Here is a 7,045-nt window from a genome sequence, read left to right as displayed (position 1 = left end):
TGTAAGTAACGTTTTCTTTGCATAATAGCGATTAAACCACACTTTCTATCAGTTAATCGGCGTATTAAACCACTTAGTTTGTTGGAGAACACGACAGTAGTTTGTAAACCATAAGCCAGAGAAAAGTAACAAATAATTTCAACGTTTTGACGTAAAAGAAAAAATTAAAATGTTAAGCTACATTCTTCTTGCGTTGTAAATGAAAACTGTGACTTCTGAGTCAATGGTAGTTTGTGTGTTAATGCATTTACTTTTTTTCTCTTTTCAATTTTCTTTTAATCTGTTGTACTGACCCACATTTGACAAATCAGGGTGTAAGGAACGTTTTCTTTGCTTAATAGCGATCAAACCACACTTTCTATCGGTTAATCGGCGTATTAAACCACTTAGTATGTTGGAGAACACGACAGTAGTTTGTAGACCATAAGCCAGAGAAAAGTAACAAATTATTTCAACGTTTTGACGTAAGAGAAAAAATTAAAATGCTAAGTTACATTCTTCTTGTGTTGTAAATGAGAACTGTTTGTAATGAGTTAATGGTAGTTTGTGTGTTAATCCATTTGCTTTTTTTCTCTTTTCAATTTTCTTTTAATCTGTTGCACTGACCCACATTTGACAAATCAGACTGTAAGTAACGTTTTCTTTGCATAATAGCGATTAAACCACACTTTCTATCAGTTATTTGGCGTATTAAACCACTTAGTTTGTTGGAGAACACGACAGCAGTTTGTAAACAATAAGCCAGAGAAAAGTAACAAATAATTTCAACGTTTTGAAGTAAAAGAAAAAATTAAAATGTGAAGCTACATTCTTCTTGCGTTGTAAATGAAAACTGTGACTTCTGAGTTAATGGTAGTTTGTGTGTTAATGCATTTGCTTTTTTTTCTCTTTTCAATTTTCTTTTAATCTGTTGCACTGACCCACATTTGACAAATCAGACTGTAAGTAACGTTTTCTTTGCATAATAGCGATCAAACCACACTTTCCATCAGTTAATCGGCGTATTAAACCACTTAGTTTGTTGGAGAACACGACAGTAGTTTGTAAACCATAAGCCAGAGAAAAGTAACAAATCATATCAACGTTTTGACGTAAGAGAAAAAATTAAAATGTTAAGTTACATTCTTCTTGTGTTGTAAATGAGAACTGTTTGTAATGAGTTAATGGTAGTTTGTGTGTTAATGCATTTGCTTTTTTTCTCTTTTCAATTTTCTTTTAATCTGTTGTACTGATCCACATTTGACAAATCAGGGTGTAAGGAACGTTTTCTTTGCTTAATAGCGATCAAACCACACTTTCTATCGGTTAATCGGCGTATTAAACCACTTAGTATGTTGGAGAACACGACAGTAGTTTGTAGACCATAAGCCAGAGAAAAGTAACAAATTATTTCAACGTTTTGACGTAAGAGAAAAAATTAAAATGCTAAGTTACATTCTTCTTGTGTTGTAAATGAGAACTGTTTGTAATGAGTTAATGGTAGTTTGTGTGTTAATCCATTTGCTTTTTTTCTCTTTTCAATTTTCTTTTAATCTGTTGCACTGACCCACATTTGACAAATCAGACTGTAAGTAACGTTTTCTTTGCATAATAGCGATTAAACCACACTTTCTATCAGTTAATTGGCGTATTAAACCACTTAGTTTGTTGGAGAACACGACAGCAGTTTGTAAACAATAAGCCAGAGAAAAGTAACAAATAATTTCAACGTTTTGACGTAAAAGAAAAAATTAAAATGTGAAGCTACATTCTTCTTGCGTTGTAAATGAAAACTGTGACTTCTGAGTTAATGGTAGTTTGTGTGTTAATGCATTTGCTTTTTTTCTCTTTTCAATTTTCTTTTAATCTGTTGCACTGACCCACATTTGACAAATCAGACTGTAAGTAACGTTTTCTTTGCATAATAGCGATCAAACCACACTTTCCATCAGTTAATCGGCGTATTAAACCACTTAGTTTGTTGGAGAACACGACAGTAGTTTGTAAACCATAAGCCAGAGAAAAGTAACAAATCATATCAACGTTTTGACGTAAGAGAAAAAATTAAAATGTTAAGTTACATTCTTCTTGTGTTGTAAATGAGAACTGTTTGTAATGAGTTAATGGTAGTTTGTGTGTTAATGCATTTGCTTTTTTTCTCTTTTCAATATACTTTTAATCTGTTGCACTGACCCACATTTGACAAATCAGACAGTAAGTAACGTTTTCTTTGCATAATAGCGATCAAACCACACTTTCTATCGGTTAATCGGCGTATTAAACCACTTAGTTTGTTGGAGAACACGACAGTAGTTTGTAAACCATAAGCCAGAGAAAAGTAACAAATCATATCAACGTTTTGACGTAAGAGAAAAAATTAAAATGTTAAGTTACATTCTTCTTGTGTTGTAAATGAGAACTGTTTGTAATGAGTTAATGGTAGTTTGTGTGTTAATCCATTTGCTTTTTTTCTCTTTTCAATTTTCTTTTAATCTGTTGCACTGACCCACATTTGACAAATCAGGGAGTAAGTAACGTTTTCTTTGCTTAATAGCGATCAAACCACACTTTCTATCGGTTAATCGGCGTAATAAACCACTTAGTTTGTTGGAGAACACGACAGTAGCTTGTAAACCATAAGCCAGAGAAAAGGAACAAATTATTTCAACGTTTTGACTTAAGAGAAAAAATTAAAATGTTAAGTTACATTCTTCTTGTGTTGTAGATGAGAACTGTTTGTAATGAGTTAATGGTAGTTTGTGTGTTAATGCATTTGCTTTTTTTCTCTTTTCAATACACTTTTAATCTGTTGCACTGACCCACATTTGACAAATCAGGGAGTAAGTAACGTTTTCTTTGCTTAATAGCGATCAAACCACACTTTCTATCGGTTAATCGGGGTAATTAACCACTCAGTATGTTGGGAGAACACGAAAATAGTTTGTAAACTATAAGCCGGGGAAAAGTATTAAATAAGTTAAACGTTTTAACGTTAGAGAAAAAGTTAATGTTAAGTTACATTCCTCTTGCGTTGTAAATAGGAACTGTCTTATGAGTTAATGGTAGTTTGTGTGTTAATCCATTTGCTTTTATTTCTCTTTTCATTTACCTTTTACTCTGTTGCACTGACCCACACTTGACAAATCAGCTGGTAAGTAGCGTTTCCTTTGCTTAATAGCGATTACACCACACTTTGTATTGGTTTATCGGCGCAATGAACCAATTAGTATGTTGGGAGAACACGGCAAAAGTTTGTAAATCACAAGCCAACGAAAAATATTAAATAAGTCATAAGTTTTTACGTCAGAAGAAAAATAGATTGTTGAGTTATATTTTACTTGCGTTGTAAATAAGAACTGTCTCACGAATTATTGGTAGTTTATGGGCTAATTTATTCGTTATGGTTTCTCTCTTTTCATTTTCCTTTTGACGTTGCACTGACCCACATTTGACAAACCAGGGCGTAAGTAACGTTTTCTTTGCTTCATAGCGATTAAACCACCACACTTTCTATCGGTTTATCGGCGCAACAAACCACTAAGCATGTTGAGAAGCACCGTCCCCCTCTCTCGAATTTGTGTTACAGAATAGGCGCCCCTCTTGAGTAGGCACTCTCATTCCAATAAGCGCCCATATTTAGTTTCAGTGATAGCATGCTCATCTTCCTTGAACCTCTCAATTAAAGCCCCAGTACAAAAACAACCATCTGCATTTTCTCAAGAAATAAATAAGCGCCCTCTTTCGAATAAGCGGCAACTTCTGAGGTACCAAAAGTAAATACGCACCCGGGCGCCAAATCGAATCATTACGATACTTAACCTTTGCAACACGTGAGATAAGAAGCGATAAAACAAAACAAAAAATACATTTGTTTGTTAGCCATGACAACTTTAATAAATGTGAATTTCTAGCTGATACATATTTTTTTAGACATGGTTTGATGCTATCCTGGTTTAAAGATTTATGAATGTAACCGAGAAGTTACAATTCATAGACCCAACGTTTCGACACTCCCGTTTAATGCCTTCATCAGGGGTGATCTAGTCGCTGAGACAAGAGGTCCTTTTATTTTATCACTTATTACCTGCCTTAATGAAGGCACTATACTGGAGTGTCGAAAGATTGGCTCTATGGATTGTAACTTCACAGTTACATTCATTAAATCTTTTAACCAGAGTAGCATCAAACCATGCCTTATTTTCCTCCTGGTTGCCTTGTAAACTTTAATATAACATGTGTTTGTTTTTTTTCTTGTTACCTACCATAACTGGCAAACAGATCGTAAGTATGATTTTCTTTATAGTAATTTGGAGGGCTTCAGTTTTCATTTGCTTGCCTACAACAGCAATAAAAATCACAACGTAATGTAGTCTTGGCAATAGTTTAAACTGCATTTTTGTTTTTTTACTATCATCATTGAAAGTAAATATATGAATGTGAAATCATTATTACAAATATAAATGTTTTTCGTGTTGCTTCCAACTTATGATTGGAAATTGAATGACGTTGTCTTTAACTGGGCTCTAATAAAGATTAATATTCAAGGTGGAAGTTAAGCAATAAAAGATCCTGTATGATCTCGTTGTCCAATTTGGTTAAAGCTCTAATGGTATGTGTAGTAGACCACAAAAGTGAGATTTCATCGCTTTGAATATAAGAGTTTCTTTTTTTAAATGTTTTTGCACTAAACCAAACTGTTGATCAGAAGTTCTGGACGATTTACTCATGAATATACACCCACTTGAATGAAGATTTTAGATATATGAAAATTCATATATTTGCACTGCGGTGGAGAGATGAAATTAAGAGATCCTCGCAGCTAAGAACACTACTGAAACGAGCAGTTGTAAATTGGACCTGAAAAAAATTCCGGCCCGTACGGGATTTGAACTCAGGTCCAATTTACAGCTACTCGTTTCAAGAACACTACTGAAACGAGTAGTTGTAAATTGGACCTGAGCTCAAATCCCGTACGGGCCTGAATTTTTTTCAGGTACAATCTACAACTACTCGTTTCAGTCGTGTTCTTAGCTGCGAGGATCTCTTAATTTCATCATACACCCACTTGTTATTGAACTAATTTAATTCATTTGTTTTTTTGTTGACTTTTTTCATTTCACTCCTTGGCCTTGGTATTTGACGAAAACGATTAGGACGTAAGTACAAATTTGTATTTTAATCTGTAAGGGTAATTTATTCCTGGTTTATGTATTGATATGTTAATAGACTTTGACAGGCATTTGTTACGTCGAAAGAGCATGTGTTCCGGGATCGTCTATTCACTGGTGTTCAAATAAACGCCTTGCTTTATGGGTTAAGTTGCTGGACATCATTTGGCCATGTATCGGATAAACTAGACCCGTGGCTTGTGGTTAGCTGTGATATGAATAAACATCCAAACACAAAGGAGCCGGTAATACCCATGGGAATTGTAAATTATATATTGCTTATCATTTTGAGATTATTGTATCTGTATTTTCGCCTCATTTTCCGTTCTCTTGACCCGCTTATTTTAAAGTTTGTTGGTCCTCCCACACATGTAACTAAAATCACTTATTTCTCTTTCCCTTCAATGCTGAAAACTTAGCGGGTAAGTTTCCTCGTTTGGTTGTAGAAATAGCTACAACATACATATATACGTAATGCATTTCCCTCATACCATGCTGATAAACCGAAAAAAGGAGCAAAGTTTATAGACGTAGTCTCTGTCTGGAGATTTGAAAAGGATCATTTCCTGCATTTTCCGGGACAAAATCAAAACAAATTTAGCTTCGCTAACGTTTATTTACCAAAAGAGAATACTTTTTCAATTTAAAACTGAATTAAGAAATGCACCCTTTCCTTGACAAACTTTAACGTTTATCTTTTGGAGTCATTGTCTTATGTCGGGTCCTGCTCTGGGAAATAGACGCTAATACTCTCCTCAAATGAGAAAATAGATTACTGGAAACCGATTCTTTCTACGAAGCGAGTTAGAAATTTAGTTGTGGCACTACAATTGGGCTATGCCATTTGTATCATTAACTGCACATCTTTTCTTATCTCGTCCTTTTTGCCTAGCAAAACCTGAAGGTAACTATCAATATCGTTCGTTCCTGTAACTAAAGTATACTCCAGTGTGTCAATATAAACTCAACAAGAGGTAATCTTATTATGAGGTAGGGAATCCGCAGGTGTATATCAATGACCGTTAGCGATCGCTGATACTATTTAAATACTTTCATTGAAAACGATGTTAGTTTTGTGGGTAGCTGTGTTAGCATAATATGTAATGACAGTAATTGATGTCTGCCTGCCAATACCAAGGTCCTATAATGAAAGACGTTTGTGTGGATCATCATTAGATATCATTGATGTCGGTTGGAGCCCATTGTCTGTTTGATTTACAAAACCTGTTACCTGATAATTTACTTTAACAGAGGGCATTAACGTAGCGAACAAAGCGCTAAGTTCGAAATAAATAAATAAATGATTAGATTAATAAATGTCTTTGTTTGAATTATTTTTCCCTTTCATGGTATCTTTTCCGGATTTATAAGCGGGTGAGTGCATGTTCAGTTGATTACATGTTTGACGAGTATGGTGTGTGTAGCCTGTGGTGTGTATACATGGTTAAGCTGTTTATTTACTCATTAAATGTGCAAACTTTCTTTTCATGTTCGCCTTACATCCTCATCCTAACTATTAACAGATTGTAAGTAGGCATGTTTTAACTGTTATTTATCAGCAGGCATAATAAAAATGGTTGATCAAACTAATAGTTCCCAACAGAAAAATGGAGGAAAGATAGAGTGTTTCTTTGTGGATCAGTATATCAGTATGCATAGGCCAGCATAGAAACAAACTTTTAATTTTACAAGGATTAAATTCCAGTGTCTCAGACCTCAGCCATCTTCTGGTGGAGTTTTGACAGCAAAAGTTAAGAATTCAAAGCTGACGATATTGAAATCCTAGTTTGTTTTTTTAAAATGTTTTTGCACAGCCATCTATTTGAGAAATAGAAAAAATTGACATTTTCCCGGGATAAATGAAAAATTCCTGCATGATGTTGGGAGCACACGAATGA

The sequence above is a fragment of the Pocillopora damicornis genome, chromosome 5, assembly GCF_964200805.1.
Source record: "Pocillopora damicornis chromosome 5, jaPocDami1.2, whole genome shotgun sequence".
NCBI lineage: Eukaryota > Metazoa > Cnidaria > Anthozoa > Scleractinia > Pocilloporidae > Pocillopora > Pocillopora damicornis.
This window is presented reverse-complemented; position numbering follows the sequence as displayed.